The sequence below is a fragment of the Dermochelys coriacea genome, chromosome 21 (genome assembly GCF_009764565.3).
Source record: "Dermochelys coriacea isolate rDerCor1 chromosome 21, rDerCor1.pri.v4, whole genome shotgun sequence".
NCBI classification, from domain to species: domain Eukaryota; kingdom Metazoa; phylum Chordata; order Testudines; family Dermochelyidae; genus Dermochelys; species Dermochelys coriacea.
In genome coordinates, this window is record NC_050088.1 from 2512444 (window position 1) to 2532342 (window position 19899).

The following is a 19899-nucleotide window of genomic DNA, read 5'->3' on the forward strand; positions in this document are numbered from 1 at the left end:
AACATTACAGTTCATATCCAGTGCAATATGTGAACACACAGAGATCAAACCACAAAAACTATAGTATTCAGTCTTATAGAATAAATATTTTTACTGAGTCTGAGATCTGCTACACTTTTAAGACAATAATCAAAACTTCAGAGCTTAAACAAACAGAACTGCTTATTGCTTGTCTAAAGGTAAACTTCCTTTTAGCTGTGCTATGTTTTTTTCAGCAGAAACATAATTTTTAATACTTGAAAGCAACATTTTTATGGCACATTTTCTTCTAAGCTGGTCAATATTTCCCTTAAAATAACCTACTTTCCAGAATTTAACATGAAATACACAAAAAAAATAAATATTAAAAGAAATTTTAAATATAAATACTTAAACATAACCTTACAGATGTATCTGAAACTGGTTTTACATTCAACCTAATTATTCTGATCATACACCCTTGGAGGAAAGGATGAGGTACGCTACCAAATAATAGGAGTATTTCAGTATATTTAATCATGCATAATACCTGCACAGATTATTATGAAGGCATTCGGCTACATTCTGCTTGTAGTCATGAGTGTAAATCTGAAGTCCCCAGCCTAACAGAAGAATCTGGTCTACTGACTCCAACTGAGCTTGGTGACATACTCCATGACTTCCAAGGGGCCAGTGTTCTAATCAGACAAGAACCTAACCACACCACAGCCCAGTTCGTAATAGAGATCTGTCAGACAGTCCACGTGCTCTTAAGGATTTGACTCATGTGTCTTGTCCTTTTCCTTGCAACATCTTACACAGAACAGAAGTGGGCATTTTCCTCTAATGACTGGGGATGCTTCCTGTCCTTTCATACGCTATGGCTACAAATATGCTGGTTTTTCAACAATGCTTCTGTGTCTACAGCTCTGAATAAGCCTCATTTTAACTCCTCATAGCTGAAAAAGGGCTGATATTTTCAGAAGTCCACAGGCGTTCAGATACCTCAGTGATAGAGGCCATACAAGAACCTAAAAGGATAGTTTGGAAATCAGCAAAATAAAAATATGCTGTTGTATACATAGAATGTTGCATCTGTGCTTTCAGTTAACTATTCAAAAACAGGCATACCACTCTCTCTAACTTCTTGTCTTTCCTCAAATGTATTAGGCAGTAAGCCAAATTCACAACACAGTTTTAAGTTAAAATGAGCAGTATTTAGGGTTATTTTGGGGGGATAGTGGAAGATTTAAACAAAAAGAAAAACAAAGCAACTCCCAAAACAACAAGTTCCCCACACCAAGTTATTCTTAAAATATTCTTTAAACTGTGATGACAAACTCATCCCTAAAATCCCCCTGAACTATATGCTTCTCTTTTTTAGAACTACAGACTACAAATATCACACATGAAACCCATATATATAAAATCCTCCAGCTACATTGCTGGGTGGCAAATCTCTTCATTTAAGAAGAAGCAAATCACCTATTCATTTCTGCTATCCCTTAATCTCTGTCCTGTGCTGTGGTAATGCTCTGCAGACAAAAGCTTTGGAAGAGGACTCAAGACTAAAAGCCGAATAATACATATATTTAAGTCAAATACAAACACAAAATAAGCCACCTTCAAACTAAGATGCTTTGCACAAACACATAAAGACTTTTTTCTGGCTGGGAGCCAGTTAAGACCAAAACTTTTTAAAACTGCACAACAGAAGCATGTGTGTGTTAAGAATGGACTGACCAGACATTTCTGGGGTCAATCATCTCAGGTTAGAGAGCTTTTTTCTAAAAATGAATGTTTAGATAAAGAGCCTGAAAAATCCATATGTCTTCTTGCCGCTATATACATATATGGCCTGACACTGTTAAGTTCTAAATACCTTTAATACCAACTGAATTCAGATGCATTCAGCACCTTATAGCATGGGGCACTATGTTTCTAGCCCGAATGTTTGCAAAGATACATGTGGTTTACATTTCAAAGGTTGGTAGATGAAATTTTGTCTTCCTGAGTCTGTGCACAGACAGCTCCAGTGACTCTATTGCTGCTGGAAGCCTTGCTGAGCAACAGCAGAGCAGTTAATAAACCAAAGTCATTTTCGCTGAAGCTCTGAGGGTTCCGAACAGCAGCAGAGAAATTCAAGATTCATGTCAATTTCATGCTCAGGGAAAGTTTTACTGGATGTACGATGTCATACCTGTAGCATAAAACCTACTAAGCAAGGCAAGAGAAGTAGGCCTTGTGTTCCTCACAGAAGAGGATCCACACATAAAAGCAGACTAGTAAAGAGCAGAGTGGCAGAGAATTTTTTCCTCGCTTCCTTGCAACAGCCAAGATCCTGAAGCAATATCCTCCCCTTCCTCATCAGCAGGAGTTCTGGATTTCTCATGGAGGCATTACTCCAGGGCTTGGCCCATAGAAGGGGCTTCCCCACCCTTGCTTTTTGTATAAATCTCTCACTATAAGGCTTAGTTCTAAGGCTAATAAAGGTCTGGTAAATTTTTGAGACCTAATTAGATACATTTCTGTTCCTTACTTTATTCTGTCAGCAATTCCCTGATGGATACTCTTCATGACTCTGTCTGTCCTCCACTGAGAGAAGAGGGGATTTTCAGAGCTAATTCCAATACTGGTGAAATAACCAGCAAGGGTGTCAGCTAGAGCCTCAGCCAGCACTCCATCCGTTACAGACCAAGGATGTAAAATTTCATGACATCTATTGGGCCTCTGAATCAGAGTCTGTTCTCGGAGACGTCAAACACTGGTTCATGAATATTGTGCACACAGACCAGATTGTGTAACTTGGAGGCACCTAAAAAGGAACTATCCAAAATGACTGATCTACATTTTAAAAAAAGATTACCGGATTGTTTGTCAAATCTAGGTGCCCCAAAACTGGTTCATAAGGATAGGTGGCCTGTTGCCTATTTATCTCCCCAAATTCATTTTTCAGCAATATGCAAACAAAGAATTGCTAGGAGAATCCACAAAAATATAGTTTTGTTTTTTTTTAAAACACACATAAGTTATCAACCTTTTAACTTTCGCTTCAGAGTGCAAATTGTAGATAAGAAAAAAGGCAAAAAAACCTTAAGTTTTCTTACCAAAGATTATTAAATATCTACATAATAAATTAGAGACAGATTATTTAGAAAAGGCTTAGAAGATAACAGCTTTAAGTTGGGTGTTGTTCTTGTTTTGTTTTACATGGAGAAAGAATAGTCAATTTCACTGTTTTAAAGCCCTGATAACCCTGTTAATGGCTTTACTACAGGGTGGGGGATTTGTGATGGCCATTTTAGCATCTCTATTCAGAATGATAAAAACGAGCATGAGTACTTGTGGCACCTTAGAGACTAACAAATTTATTAGAGCATAAGCTTTCGTGAGCTACAGCTCACTTCATTGGATGCATACCTCAGAATATGTGCCTATGCACGTCTGCTACCAGTTTGTCCTTATCTTTGCTTTGCCAATAGCTGTTAAGTAGTCTCTGCCTCTTTCCTGTAACACAGAGAGGCCAGTGCCAGTTCAACATCTTCAGTATTCGAAGATAAGAAGCTGCTGCCTTTGTTTTCTCTCTTATTAGTTTGCTTCTCATTTCTCTCCATAGGATGCCACCATGCAACCTTTTATGATTTTCACTTTTAGCTTCTGCTCCATCTTCCAGGTAAGAACCCACTTCCTCCTACAGATGTCAAGAACTTTTACTCTGAGTTATTAAAGACACAAGGTGGATGAGCAAAAAGAAAAGGAGTACTTGTGGCACCTTAGAGACTAACAAATTTATTTGAGCATAAGCTTTTGTGAGCTACAGTGAGCTCCGGTCAGAGACATTTTTCTCTAAATTTTCTACTATTCTGGTCTAGTCTAGTTTAAGATGGGCCAAAACAATAGCATCACTACTTCCTCTGGAAGTCCATTCCATGTCCTTCTCATTGTTATGAACTTGGGGAAGAGGGGAGAAACACACACTTCAGCCTGAAGAACCCCTTTCTTAACTGCAGTCCATGGGAAACCCTTTTGAATAAATGTAGTTCTTCCCCACCCCACCCCTTGGTGTATACATCCTTCAGATACTTATGAACGGTCCTTTATTCCATTCTGTTTTCCCATTTCAAAATGGTTTGTGTTTGCATATAGGAGAGATTAGTGAACAAACTCCAGAAACCGTAACACCGCTAGGATTATTTTTGAGTGACACAACGAAAGTACAGGTTTCAGAGTAGCAGCCGTGTTAGTCTGTATTCGCCAAAAGAAAAGGAGGACTTGTGGCACCTTAGAGACTAACAAATTTATTAGAGCATAAGCTTTCGTGAGCATCCGATGAAGTGAGCTGTAGCTCACGAAAGCTTATGCTCTAATAAATTTGTTAGTCTCTAAGGTGCCACAAGTCCTCCTGTTCTTTTTGCCATCACACAAGGAATGCACACTTGCTTTATACACTGCGGGGGAAATACTTTTCACAAAGGTGGGTACTGCAGACGTCTCGAGAGTCTCTGCGTACCGACGCACCTTGCTGCCAGTTTCACCCTTGTAAAACCAGCAGAGAGTCGATAAAATCTCACTGGTAAAACCTGAGGCATCAAAGCCCTAAAACGGCGCCCGGCCCTGGAACCGTGGGGGGCGGTCCTGCCCCCTCCCCCCCGGGGCAGAGACAGGAGCGCACAGCCCTCGCCCAGGGGCCCTGTACTGCTGCAGGATGATCGCCCCCTAAGACGCGGCTTTGCAGGGGGACCCTGCCGCTGCCCTGGGACGCGTTACTTGTTCTCACCGGCGCAAGGTCCCCGCTGCGGGCCACCTGGCGCGAGCTCGGCCCCCGCCCCCAACCGGCGGAGCGTGCCGGGGGCGGGGGGTGGCACGCGCCCCCCGCCCCCACAACGGCTCCCCGGGCGCGAGCGCGCAGGCGGGGGCGCGGGGACGGCAGCGCCCCCGAGGCGACACACTGACCTGACCTGACCGGGGCCCCGTCCAGCTCCGCACCCGCCGCCGCTACCCGCCGGCCGCGCGCCCCAGCCAGGGTCCTCCGCCCGGCCCCGCTCCGACTGACATCGCGGCCGCCAATCGCCGACCCCACCGCCCGGGACCCACAGCCAATCAGCGAGCGGAAGAGCGGGGCGGAGCAGGGAGCCGGCCGCCGGGGCCGCCGCCAGCCAACCAGGGCGCGGCGCTGCGGGCGGAGGGGCGGGGCGCGGGGCTGAAAATCCCTTTTGTTCGCGGCCCAGGAGGGAGAGCGCGGGGCTGTGATTGACGCGTCACTTCCGGGGGCGGAGGCTGGGTTTGCAGGCGGAGGTCTTGGCCCTGTGGGGGGCGCTGTTCGCAGGCCCTGCAGTGCCCGGGGGCGGGGTGGCTGGGAGCCCACCCCCGCCTGGGGCAGGGAAGGGGGTAGGAGCTTCCCCCTCTCTGCCCCCAGCCTGGGGTGGGGTGGGGTGGGGGGGCAGGCAGGGAAGGGGGTAGGAACTTCCCCCTCTCTGCCCCCAGCCTGGGGCGGGGCGGGGCGGGGTGGGGTGGGGGGGCAGGCAGGGAAGGGGGTAGGAGCTTCCCCCTCTCTGCCCCCAGCCTGGGGTGGGGTGGGGTGGGGGGGCAGGGAAGGGGGTAGGAACTTCCCCCTCTCTGCCCCCAGCCTGGGGTGGGGAGGGGGGGCGGGGAGGGAAGGGGGTAGGAACTTCCCCCTCTCTGCCCCCAGCCTGGGGTGGGGTGGGGGGGGCAGGCAGGGAAGGGGGTAGGAACTTCCCCCTCTCTGCCCCCAGCCTGGGGGGGGTGGGGGGCAGGCAGGGAAGGGGGTAGGAACTTCCCCCTCTCTGCCCCCAGCCGGGGGGGGGGCAGGCAGGGAAGGGGGTAGGAACTTCCCCCTCTCTGCCCCCAGCCTGGGGTGGGGTGGGGGGGGCAGGCAGGGAAGGGGGTAGGAACTTCCCCCTCTCTGCCCCCAGCCTGGGGGGGGTGGGGGGCAGGCAGGGAAGGGGGTAGGAACTTCCCCCTCTCTGCCCCCAGCCTGGGGGGGGGCAGGCAGGGAAGGGGGTAGGAACTTCCCCCTCTCTGCCCCCAGCCTGGGGTGGGGTGGGGGGGGACAGGCAGGGAAGGGGGAAGGAACTTCCCCCTCTCTGCCCCCAGCCTGGGGTGGGGTGGGGGGGGCAGGCAGGGAAGGGGGTAGGAACTTCCCCCTCTCTGCCCCCAGCCTGGGGTGGGGTGGGGTGGGGGGGCAGGCAGGGAAGGGGGTAGGAACTTCCCCCTCTCTGCCCCCAGCCTGGGGTGGGGTGGGGGGCAGGCAGGGAAGGGGGTAGGAACTTCCCCCTCTCTGCCCCCAGCCTGGGGGGGGGTGGGGGGCAGGCAGGGAAGGGGGTAGGAACTTCCCCCTCTCTGCCCCCAGCCTGGGGGGGGGCAGGCAGGGAAGGGGGTAGGAACTTCCCCCTCTCTGCCCCCAGCCTGGGGTGGGGTGGGGGGGGACAGGCAGGGAAGGGGGAAGGAACTTCCCCCTCTCTGCCCCCAGCCTGGGGTGGGGTGGGGGGGGCAGGCAGGGAAGGGGGTAGGAACTTCCCCCTCTCTGCCCCCAGCCTGGGGTGGGGTGGGGTGGGGGGGGCAGGCAGGGAAGGGGGTAGGAACTTCCCCCTCTCTGCCCCCAGCCTGGGGCAGAGAAAGGAGCGGGGTTTGGAACTTCCCATTTCTTCCCCCAGGCTGGGGCAGGGAAGTGGGGCAGCTGGCCCTGGTCCTCTTGGAGGCTGACCATGTGCCATATCAATAATGCAGCCCGCTGTTGGCATAGTCGTCAGGCTGGCTCTGCTTGTTCGGTTCCTTCGGGCCAGTACAGGGAGGAAGCCTGGTCGGTGTCAGATGGTGCAAGTGAAGCACCAAGGCAGGATAGCTCCTATCTCTTCCAGGCAGGCCCTTTTCTTGCAACCTCCAACGAGAGGTCAGCCCCCTCCCCAAGGTTTTGTCACTTCTAGCACAGCACTAAGACATCATCTGATTTTGCATTCTGAGCACATATTTAGACTGTAAGCTTTTTAGGACCGGTAGCATCTTGGTTTTGCGCAGTGCAAAGCAAAATAGGATCTCAGTCTTGGCTGGGCCCTCTATGTACTAAGTAAATCCATGTAGTCATGTCTGACTGGTGGTGACAGCATAGCAGAATTTTCAGAAGCCTTCATGATCCATCACTAATTTACAGCGCTCAGCAGCTGTCCCCTCACTGATCTGCTGAACACTATCATCCATCCATCTTGCTGGTTGTCCCGTACTAGGGTGATCCTCTATCATTTCTTCCATAATAACTTTTGCAAGCTTCCATCTTTGCAGCTGTTGTGACCAAAATACATAAGTTTGCATCTTTTTCTTTCTGACATCAGGATCTGCTTCTCTCAAATAATATTTCTAATATAGGTATTCATCTCCCCCCCCCCCCCCCCCATACAGGAGATAGCAAGAGTTGTTGCCAACACCACATTTCAAAAGCTTCAGTTTTCTTCTTGTCAGCAGCATTAATTTACCATGATTCACATCCATGAATCATTATGGGAAAAAATTATGCTTTTCGCTAGTCATTCCTGTGTACATTTTGAAATGCCCTGTTTTTTCCACACTTTCTTGAGAGGCCATACTTGAGCAAGCCATCCCTAGTTGTCTTCCAAACTTCTTTGGAAAAGCCTCCTTGCTTTGATACAGATGAGATATATCAAATCAAGGAGGCTTTTATATACAATACTCTTGTCGGTTGTCTGGCAATCGTGAGATCTGTTTGGTACTACCATAATACAAAAATAAGATGGAATTTTATTACTTTGCAGTCCCTAGTGAATTGATCTTAGACATGTTAGTTAAAATTCTACCTCTTCCATGGCTTCACTTTGTGATGCTGGGCAAGTCAAAATTTCTGTGCCTCAGTTTTCTCATTAGTAAAATAATAATGATGCTACTGCACTCTCATATAGTGCTTTTCACAGAGTAATAATACCTGCTGCAGAAGAGTTTTAAGGCTTAATTAATATTCGAAAAGTGCTTGGAAATCCTAAATAAGACACCAGGAAAAATTAAAAGAAATAATTTACATTTCCAGGCCTTTTAATCTTTAAAGCATTTCACAAACCTCTAAATGTGGTGTTGTTGTAATGCATTATTCCTGGAAAGATACAATTTTCCTTTGCTGCTTAGACAGAATAACGTAACTATTTCTGAAGTGAAGAAAATGAGTGATGACAGTGACAACAGAGAAATTGCCTTCCCATTGAGCAGCATCTTTCCTGGGGGTTTTTTCCCCCCCAAACATTAGTTATGCAAATACTACCTCTCTAATAAGAGAGCAATGTAGAGCAAGTGTTGTCTGCAAAAAAAAATTCTGTATTTTTGCCAAACCTAATTCTAATAGGAAGAGCACAGGACAAATTGAAAGGTAAATAAGATGAGAATTTAGTAAGATCTGTCAGCTCAGTTCCTGGAGCAAACCACTCACTCATTGGAGTTTAAGCCTTTCTTTCTATCACGTTAATTGATTCCCAAGAGAGAGAGAGTGTTCACATGGATTATTTTGTTGTTGTTGTTGTTTTAGAAGTACTCCAGAATGGTTTTAGTGCATGATAAGAAACTTGTTCTGATGAAATCACACACTCCATGAGCCGCTTTGTAGCTGGGGCTGGTTTTCTAGTTGTAGTATTTATTATTATTATTTACCACTTGGGCACTGTACAAGACAATCCCTACCCGAAAGCTCAAAATTAGAACAAAAGAAACAAAGCTTTTGTCTAAAACACAGCAATTTCTAAATCATCCTAAGCAGCAATTCCTTTGTAGTGAAGAACTGTAGTAAACCAGTGACTGATCCTTTTCCTTTTATTTTTAACGAGAACTGTGTTCAGGTAAACAACTCTTAGGGAGAAAGGGACAGATCGTCAGCTGCTGTAAAGCAGTGTAGTTTAGCTGAAGTTGATGGAACTATGCTTATTTACACTACCCAAGGATTGTGGACTTTTAGTTTCTCTTTGTTAACCCAAGAGGGAAACAATTTTATTATTATTTATATTACATTAGTGCTTAGACCCAGCTGGGATCAGGGCACTGTTGTGCTAAATGCTGTACATTCACAGGATAAGAGTCCTGGCCCTGCCTTACAACCCCTTTGAGACAAAGGGTAGGAGAAAGGAATATTATCCCCATTTTACAGAGGGGGAACGGAGGCATAGAGAGATGAATTGTGTTGGCCCAGGTTGCACAGGGAGTCTGTGGCAGAGCTGGGAATTTCCTTGGTCCCAAGTCCAGCACTTTAATCACAGGCCATTCTTTTTGTCAGCATGAACTTCCCTCACACAATGAACCTCAAGACTGATACAGAAGGTCCACCTGTAGAGGTGAAATGGGAGGTCAATTTCTGCAGCCCATTTAGTCATTTGCACTTCTGCTCAGACTCCCAACAAAAACCCAGTTATCACTAATCGTGTTTTCTTGTGATGGGGGCATCTGAAAAGAAGGACGCTGTAGTTTTACAAAGAAGCTGACATAAAACCCTAGTATGTCAGCTTCTTTGTAAAACTATAGTCGTAAGTTTGTCTCGTATTTTCTACAGTCACATCAACTCATACTATGGTATTTAATGCTGTTGGTACACTGAGATTTTACTTGGAAAAGGGGGGTGGTGTATATCCTGCTGTGCTGTGTGACTTATCTTGATGATAAATCTCATGATGACTCAAATTCTCATGATTCTTGATGCTATCTGTTTGAAGATCTCAATATCCTTTACAAACACTAATTGACCATGCAGCACCAACCGCTCAATGAAGCAAATATTGCTGTCCCCCTTTTGCAGATGGGTAATAGGAGACAAAGCATTTTTTTGAGTTTTCTTACCCAGTACAACACGAAAACCAGAACCCATGAGTGCTTCTGGTTTGCTATTTTAACACGTAGACCCTATTGCCTTCCTAGTGAGAGTGCTGGACTCCTTGATTTATGAGTTGATTGTCTTAACCCCTTGTTCTCTGAGGAACGGGGGTTACTGCCATCAGTGCTGCTTGCTGGGCAGACCATATTCCCACACAGTCATCAGAATTAGAACTGAACCTTTCTGTGGCGAGTGCTGCATGGTCTCTGATATCCCAGTAAGATGTGCTGAAGAATTGGTTACTCACTAGATTCTGGAAGTCAGAGAATAAATCTTAATGGCTATCCTTACTGTTACCATTACACTGATGACATTAGAATATGGAGCTTGTGGGTGCCTATGAACATAAATTCTGTTGAGGCATTTCCTAAGAAAAAGCAGCAGCATCTTTAAACAGAAGGTGCAGAGTACAGGGAAGGCTAGTGAAAACAGCAGCTCAGAATGATAATTCTTCAGTGATAAATGTGACAGACAGAGAAGTGCTCAATTGTACAGTGACAGTGTTAGCAACAACAAATATCTTCAGCCATTCTAGACTCCTCTCCCTTATAACTCATGAAGTACTATGTGTTTATTTCTGAACAGAATTTTCATGCACAAGTATTACAGAATACTGCTATAGGGTTGCCAACCCTCCAGGATTGTCCTGAAGTCTCCAGGAATTAAAGGTTTCAGAGTAGCAGCCGTGTTAGTCTGTATTCGCAAAAAGAAAAGGAATATTTGTGGCACCTTAGAGACTAACATTTATTTGAGCATAAGCTTTCGTGAGCTACAGCTCACTTCATCCGATGAAGTGAGCTGTAGCTCACGAAAGCTTATGCTCAAATAAATTTGTTAATCTCTAAGGAATTAAAGATTAATCTTTAATTAAAGATTTTCATGTGATGAAACCTCCGGAATACATCCAACCAAAATTGGCAGCCCTACCGCTCAGGCTGTCCTGTCTGGTAAGATGTATCAGTGAAGATAACACTTCACACTTCTATAGTGCCTTCCAGCCAGCGATCTCAGAGCCCTTCAGAAACACACAGTGATTAAGACTTATGACCTCTCCCAGGAAGTAGGTATTGGTGTTTCCACTATTTAGAGCCGAGCAAATAATTGATTTTTTGGTTCAGTGACCTGCATTCACAAATAGTTTCAGTTGACCTGCAACTGCATTTTTTCGGCAAATAAACTATTGGTAAAAAAATTTTACCCATTTCTACTACTATTATAATGGTACACTAAGACCACTGCTTATCACACTGATCATAATCTCACAGCGATCTGGTGCTGTCTGTCAGTATCCATCTGTTGGCTCTTGTCTTATGATTGTCAACTTCTTGGGGCAAAGATCATCCTTCTGTTGTGTGTGTACAGCCTAGCACAATGGCACTGGGGCCTTTAGGCATTACTGCAATACAAATAAACAACAATTATAATAATTCCCATTCTGAAGAAGGAGAAATTGTGGCACTGAGTGGGCTAAGTGACTTGCCCAAGGTCACAAACAAGTCATTATCTAACCTGGGATCAGAACCCATGAGTCAGATCCTCAGCAGGTGTACACAGGTGTCAATTCATTGAAGGCGATGGAGCTGCACTCATATACAGCAGCTGAGAATTTGGTCTCAAGTCTCCTGCCTCACAGTTCTGTCTTGAAACACAAAACTACACGGACTCCCACATGTGCTGTGACGTGCTAGAGTAGGTGGAAGGATGCCAGAGTTGGGAAACAAAGACTGAGTCCATGTGGAAGTGAGTGCTGACTGTTTCCAATCAATGAGAAGGATAGGAGGATTTATAGGCCAGGGCGAACAGGTGGGTTGTGAGGGAGGATTTGCAGAGGAGAAATCATTGAGGTGCAGGCAGGCTGTGTTAGTAGGGGGACGGAAGTCTGCCATTCCCTGCAGAGACAAAAAGGGGGAAGAGAAAGAAGTTTGGTATTGGAACAGCATAAATTAAGGAAGTTCGAGCTAGAAAAGACTGACTACGTTAGACCACCACTTCCTGTAAGTGCAGGATGGAGCCTGACAAAGGAGATGTCGTCTATGAAAGTGACACTACTCACTTCTCAGCTGAAAGACCAAGCAGCAGCAAGACGGATGGCTGGAGAAAGGAGCAACTTCCTCCTTAAATGGTTAGTGTGCTCTGAGTGTGAGTTATTGAGGTTAACTCAAAGCCAGCGTGGAGGTGCGGAAGGTGGGCAGCTCCAGGGGACATTAAGGAGAAAAGCATTCCCAAGGCTTTCGGAAAATGAAGCCAACGTCCCTAGAAGCGAACGTGGCTAGAAGTGGGTGTCCGTTAGATGTTTCAAAACTCATTATGAAGCTAATTTTGGTTAATTGATTGGCCAGCTTCTGGGTTCGGTCATGGCAGGCTTGTATTTCAACTTACAAAACTATGAGCCACTTCTGAGGCCTTGGCCCTGTTTGTGTGCATGCAGCTCCATCCTGTGTCAGAAAGCTTGTATTGCACCTTATTCACACTACCACAGTGCATGCTGAAATGTCCCTACTAACGGTGCAGGGTGGGGAAGCTTCCACTGTTATGCCCAGGTGTCTCTGGAAGCCAGGTGGGTAAACAGAAGCATTGATTTTCCTGGACTGTCAATCCCACAGCTTTCACCAGAAAGTCACTAGCAAAAAGAAAACTAAAACATTAAAAGGAGGAAGGTTAACATATTCTCCCAATAAGTTACAAGCCACTAGAGGGCATGAGATAGGCAGTGAGTGTCTTGTACACTCCAATGCTTTTTAGTCCTAGAAGTTTGTATTTATTTATTTGGTGTAGTTATGTGACCCTGATTACTGTATCACCTGTTCTAGCCAACGTCACACCAGAAGGATAGCAAACTTGTGGGGTATCACCTTGGTTTGATATTATGTTGTTTACTGAGCAGTATCCTGCAATACTATCATCTTTCATATTAGATCATTTTTTCTGGCCCACGTTATAACCTCCAGAAAATTGTTTTTTATGATGGTGAAGGATGGCAGTGTGAAGAGTGCTTGCTGCATGGACAACATCCATCCATCCACCCTTGTTGTAGAGTTTTAAGGGCAAACGTCAACTTCAAATAAAGTTCCCCACCTGTTCTTTTCTGGTCATGTTGTTAGCACTCTCTGGAGGGAGCTGAGGCTCTGTATTGCTATTTTCATTGTCCTTAAAACTGCCTCACAAAAACATTCACAGAATCAATGGTTGTTGAAACCCAAACTAGTTACAGGGCATTTATGACTGAGAGGATTTTGATGTACATTGTATCTGCAGGAGGTAATGTGACTTCCAGAGCAATCTCAGATTGGCTGCCTTGTTACGTGTCTGTATGGAGCCTAGCACAATGGGGCCTGCTCTTTGACCCGAGTTCCATAGTACAAACAGTAAAAAAATCAAACAACAAATGGACTATATCTGAATGCGCAAATGACATGGAGGAATTGCTTTGCTTTCAAAATTGACAGATGTTTTCTGGGTGGCAGCTCCTGCTGGTTCCTTGTTTTTTTCCTTGATGCTGCAAACATGTTCTCCTTAGCGTCCAATCCAATTCTCAGCAACAGAATGAGAAAAGCAACCTTTGTGCAGAATGGCCTTATGTGCAGCTGATAATTGACTAGCCATGTGTTCAGCTCTTACAAGGTCATATCAACATGACTTATGTCACAGAACATCTGGCACCAAAGGCTTCTCTGTTCTGGGACTTGAAAAGAAGGTTTGGTGAAGCCAGTACAGCTGATCAGCAAACATCTGGAGAGGGATAATCTCTGAAGTGTCCTAGATGGTCTCAGGGAAGAAGAAATGTATAATTTTATTCTATAAACCTAGTAAACTAAAGCACATGAAAGAAAAAAGTTTTCTAGCAGCATCCTTCTGTGCACACATGTATGATATTGCAGCCAAAAAGCCAGAGCCTGAACTGTGTTGGGATGGGTCTCACCAGCGAGGTCAATTTTGCTACAGATTTACTATGTTTGATTGTTAATGTGCAGAAATCCAAAAACGTGGAATGGTGCTGTTGACACTGTAGGACAGGTTTCAGAGTAGCAGCCGTGTTAGTCTGTATTCGCAAAAAGAAAAAAAGAGTACTTGTGGCACCTTAGAGACTAACAAATTTATTTGAGCGTAAGCTTTCATGAGCTACAGCTCACTTCGATGTGAGCTTATAAAAGCTTATGCTCAAATAAATTTGTTAGTCTCTAAGGTGCCACAAGTACTCCTTTTCTTTCTTCAAGGACAGACTCTCATGTGAGCTGCATAGCAAATCTGGGAGTATGACTTTAATGATTTCCAGGTGAAACTCCGGGCATCCTCTGAGCTTCACTGAGAAGGCAGCAATGTGCTCCACATGAATAGGTAGTATTGCAGGAAGGAGAGAAAATCATCCAACTGCTCTCTTCTCCACAGTCTCATGGAAAGAAACAAGCAGTTCAGGAGGAGTAGGGTTTGCAGAGAGACTTCCAGGGCTGTGCAGAGAATGCACTGGCCACACTATTATTCCCTAGTTTGTATATCACCCAGCTAGGTTCTGGGCACTTCACAGATGACCTAAAAGGATGTGGCACCTGCCCCAGAGAGCATGCAAATTAGATTTTTAAGTGTGACCCAATGTGTGAAGGTGATAAACAGTAGGGAGGAGATGGGGCAAGGAAGGACAAAGGTTATAGCCGGATGATCATGCAATGACTTAATACAAACTTGCTATGTCATGGGGATTCGATTCTTTATATCTGTATCTATATTACACATACACCCTACAAAAGATAAAGATCCTAAATGGGGACATTATTGGAACACTGATTGTGGGTATCGAACATAACGGACTCAGTGTGAGAACAGTTCATATCTTAATAGTTAAGGGCTGTAGATTGACAGTATTTTGCTTGAAAAATGGATTTTCTTGGCATTTTCACAAATTTCATTTTAAACTTCATTCTGTTGGTGTCGGAACTTTTCAATGAACTAGACACACTACTGGAAAAAAGAAGTGAATTTCCTTGTGGGGCTCCGATGCATTGGGCTCCTGCTGGACTGTTCACGTTAGGAGACAGGACTGGCCCAGACATTACTCGTTATAATGTTTTTGTGGGTTTTTTTGAGTAAGAGTAATTGATCAGGATAGACAGTTTTCTTTAAGTGTAGTGTTCTGATAATTAATTCTGTGTATTTCCAAAGTCCTTTTCATCCCAGGAATGCATGGTGTTTTCAAAGGTCATTTAGGAAGATAAATATCCTCTCCATTTTACAGACGCTTAAAATGATGCAGAGTGTTTCAGGGACTTGCTTGAAGTAATAGAATAATTGGCAGAACCAGGAACAGAACGCAGGCAGCCTGGGTCCCTGACATCCCAGCTCTAACCATTAGACGCAACCATCTAATGTTTTAGAACGTAACCTTCTAAGAGGAAGAATGACTTAGGATGGAAAGGAATGTCTTTTAATTAAGGATTTACATACATCAGAAAAGCATCCTAAACCTACCTCTAAAACTTTTGAAGCATATCCATTTTTCTATTAATATACTTTACTGTAATAACTGAACTGTGCACATTTCTGCTGACCTCACTGGTGATGTCAGAAGATGGGACGATGAGACTGATTTGGAGCTGCCTGTAATTTATGAATACTGTATCTTGACCGGGAAGTATCTATTATATTAATTCATCAGCAGGTTTGTCAGGAAATGCAGCCAGCCAGGCAGGGGGAGAGGGTTTCTGATATTCACATCTCCCGACAAACATATCAAGGGATAAGAGAAAGTGCTGAGTCCCTTGCTTTGAAGTCCACCTTGTACCGGTTTAACTAGGCTGTAAAGACAGAGGAAACAACAAAGGATTTTGGCTGGATTTAAATTGGAGGCTGAGACTGTTGGGGAACAGACTGACTTCCAGATTCCAGAGGCTGGGGATCAGGGGTATGATAGGCCTATATAAGGCTTTAGATAAGATAGACATGCACGTAGACTGTTTATTGTTTTTAAAATATCTTCTCTTATGCCTGGCCTTGTTCCTACAGTTAAGATTAAACAATACTTCATTTTAAGAAAGCTGTTCTGGGTCACTGTCATCATTGGTCTTAACTCCCACAAGGAAGAACCACAAGTACCAAGTCTGTTTAGACCTGCTGGGTTAGTCCAGCTGGTACACAGGTGCTGTATCTCCAGGTCCTCACAAGGAGTGGGAGAATCGCAGGATTCTGCCTTAGAGATATGAAGTCTTGAGGCCTAGGACCTGGAGGGGGTGCACTCAGCTGAGACCAGAAGAGAGGATCACAGTGCAGTACACCCTGAAACTGTGACAGACGGTTTAGGCTTTTCTTGCACTGAAAAAATTAACAAAATACATCAGGTGCCAAGAGAAGAGGACAAAACAGGTAAAAAAGCAGCTTCTAAGAAGGTGTCACAAACAAAAGGGAATAAAACATGAATACAAACAATTAGAAAGGAACTGATATGTCATGGCTGTGACACCATTGAAACAAGAAACTAGCTGGGAAGATATCCAGAGTTGACTCATGAGCATTATATATTTTATCTCCTTAAATACTGCATGCCAACCATCCTTAAACCTGTGTGTTGTTTCTTCTGGTATGTGGATGTGTACTTCAGAAGGCTCTTTGCATTAACACAGAATCGTCAGTCTTTTTCCAGAAATTTTGCCACAATGAAAACATTTTGTTTTGTGTTTGTGTGTTATTTCTTTCCCTTCAAACTGGGGAACAACGTGGAACAGCCTAATAAAATCTGTAGGGCTTTTTAAAGGCAGCAATTATAACCTCACATTGTTTTTAAAAAATCATCCTTGATTTTAATGTTTGGGATTTTGTTTGTTTTTAAACAAGTCAATACTCAAAAGGAGCCATAAACCCCCTTTTTATTTGGCAGCTTACCGAGACGAGTCCATTTACAACCAAGGAAATAGGCATGAAGCATTAAACAAAAATATAGAGGATATAAAGACACATTGCCTTAATTTTGTTTTCTAAACTGCATGTGCAAATAGGGTGAATCCTTTCTGCACTCTCTCTTCAATAAAATCCCCTCCTGTGAACATTACCGTACCAAAATTACCCGTGACTCCTTCCTTCGTACATTGTATTACAAGATTCAGAGTAGCAGCCGTGTTAGTCTGTATTCGCAAAAAGAAAAGGAGTACTTGTGGCACCTTAGAGACTAACAAATTTATTAGAGCATAAGCTTTCGTGAGCTACAGCTCACTTCATCGGATGCATTTGGTGGAAAAAACAGAGGAGAGATTTATATACACACACACACAGAGAACATGAAACAATGGGTTTATCATACACACTGTAAGGAGAGTGATCACTTAAGATAAGCCATCACCAACAGCAGGGGGGGGAAGGAGGAAAACCTTTCATGGTGACAAGCAAAGAATGAATGGACACAAATCAGACGTCAAGAATTATAACATTCAAAAACCAGTTGGAGACCACTTCAATCTCTCTGGTCACTCGATCACAGACCTAAGAGTGGCTATCCTTCAACAAAAAAGCTTCAAAAACAGACTCCAACGAGAGACTGCTGAATTGGAATTAATTTGCAAACTGGATACAATTAACTTAGGCTTGAATAGAGACTGGAATGGATGAGTCATTACACAAAGTAAAACTATTTCCCCATGGTATTTCTCCCTCCCACCCCACCCCCCACTGTTCCTCTGATATTCTTGTTAACTGCTGGAATTAGCCTACCTTGCTTGTCACCATGAAAGGTTTTCCTCCTTCCCCCCCCTGCTGTTGGTGATGGCTTATCTTAAGTGATCACTCTCCTTACAGTGTGTATGATAAACCCATTGTTTCATGTTCTCTGTGTGTGTGTATATAAATCTCTCCTCTGTTTTTTCCACCAAATGCATCCGATGAAGTGAGCTGTAGCTCACGAAAGCTTATGCTCTAATAAATTTGTTAGTCTCTAAGGTGCCACAAGTACTCCTTTTCTTTTTGTATTACAAGAGGCTTTGGCGGGCCATTGGATAGCTGAGGGGGAAGGGTAATGGGATGTGGAGCTTTTCATTCTAGATCATTGGCTTGAATCTAATGGCCCTTGAGCAGCCAAGGTGAATTAATTGGTGCGGTTTGTCACAGAGAAGGATGACAAAATCTCAGTCCAGTTGCTAATAGACAGGTGTCCCTAATTAGAATGAGCTGGCAGCCTCAGCAGCCAGGCCAAGGACAGAAAGGACAAAAGGAGCAAACTCCAGGACAGGACTGAAGCACACAGGCTGGGAGAAGATAAATTGCTGCCACCCACCCTGTGTCTGTGTTTATAGAAGAAATCTGCCTCCAGGGGCCTGGCACTTTTCTCAGCGCTAATTTCATTAATCAAAAACCTGCCTTATATCACGTAATGCACATAGGTGGCCAAATGTGATCTCTACCTTTTGCTTCATTTTCCTCTTAGTGTCTGCTACAGTGGTCTAGGGATTACAGCCGGGGACTTGAATTTAGGAGACCTGGGACCATTAGCAAGTCAATTGACCCGTTAATAACTTGAGTCACGTAAACTGAATGTCCCCATCTTTAGAGGGATAACGCCACTCACATTTGCCAATTGTGTTGAGATCTCTGGATGAAAGGTACACAATATTATTTGATAATCTTGGATTGTACTGTATTAGGGCAGCTAAAAATGGTACAATGCCAAGGATGCTCTGAGCAACTATTTTCTAATCAGGCAATTTTCAACTTCAATTGCTAAGCATTCCTCTTTTACTCTCTACCACCCTAGCTATATTTGAATAGGCTTTCTCAGCACTTCAGTAAGGCTTATCTATATTGTATAAGATTTAACAGCCATCATTTTCTGAAGTAATATAGAAAATACTTTATTTGTAATTTTTATGACACAAAAATGGAGCATTTCTCCTTTGGGAAATTGATTCTTTTTGTTGTTACCAGAGGACTGTTTTTGACATAATGCGACTTTGATCTTATAACTAATATTTCTATATGAAAAAAATAAAAGATCTCAGAGAACTAAGTTGATACCTCTGATACATGAGTATAAACTAAAGTGTATGCATATTTTACACACACACACACACACACACACACACACACACACAAATATAAAGAAACAGAGAGAACAGAATTTGCTTTTTGTATCTTGATACTTACATATCCCAGTCTATGTTGTTCTTCATACTTAAATATCCCTCAGCACATTACAATAATGAGTTTGATTCTGGAAGCTAAAGAAACAGTTTCCAGCATGTGTTCAATAATTGCTCATACACTCAAGTTTGCACAGCACATACTATTTTACATTCACATAATGGACCAGGTCCTCTTGTGGGGTCAATCAACATAGTTCCATTTACTTCAGTGCCAGTGTATACCATCTGAGGATTCGGTCCAGCATTGCAAACCCCAGGGGATCACTTTCTCTATAGAAAAATTATTTCACCTATCATTCAAATACAGCCATATTTGGGGTGAAACACAGCAGCTGTTTAAAAGAGCACAGCAAGTGTTTCGGTCTCGGCAGTAAAGAAAAATACCATATCCAATTAATTCCTCCTTCAGTTTCACAGGTAAACAACATAATTATCCAACTTGGAATTTGGCCAGGACATTAGAGTTTAACACTCACCCCCTTATTCTTACGGATGGTGCCAGTGGCAAGAACCTTGGTATTACATCTGATCCAGGAGACAGCATCTCCTAGAGTTGCCAACCCTCCAGGATTGTCCTGGAGTAAAGATTATGTGATGTGATTAAACCTTCAGGAATATGTCCAACGAAAATCAGCAACTCTAATTGCCAACAGTACAGCACCCATAATGGCACGCTGACAGCAAGTCCTTACTGACTGAGAGGGAAGAGGACCATAGAGTGAAATATCAACTCACCTTTTTACTGAGCTTCAGGGTTCACAGTTAAAATACAGACCTGGCTCAGATTATGAGAGTTTAGAGGAAGAACGGTTTTATAGTTAGGCACTGGACTGGCACTCGGGTGATCTGGATTCAATCCATGCCTCTAGCACAGACTCCCTATGAGAGCTTAAGCAAGTCACCTATGGCTAGGCTTCCCAAAGAGCAATGCACCTTTTGATCATAAACGTGACAGTG

At 44.1% G+C, this 19899-nt stretch overlaps 1 protein-coding gene across 4 annotated transcripts in view; it reads right to left on the reverse strand.

Moving 5' to 3' along the window:
• CTTNBP2NL (CTTNBP2 N-terminal like) overlaps window positions 1–19899 on the reverse strand; it is a 190147-nt gene that overhangs the window by 35570 nt on the left and 134678 nt on the right. Inside the window, exon 1 of one of the 4 annotated variants that reach the window (XM_038380281.2) lies at window positions 4912–5044. The exons of 1 other annotated variant lie outside the window; for it this stretch is intronic. The gene's annotated coding sequence lies outside the window, so the exon portion shown is untranslated. Of the gene's footprint in view, window positions 1–508; window positions 688–4911; window positions 5045–19899 lie in introns of those variants that run through there. 2 more of the 4 variants (XM_038380285.2, XM_038380282.2) reach the window with 2 other exon arrangements.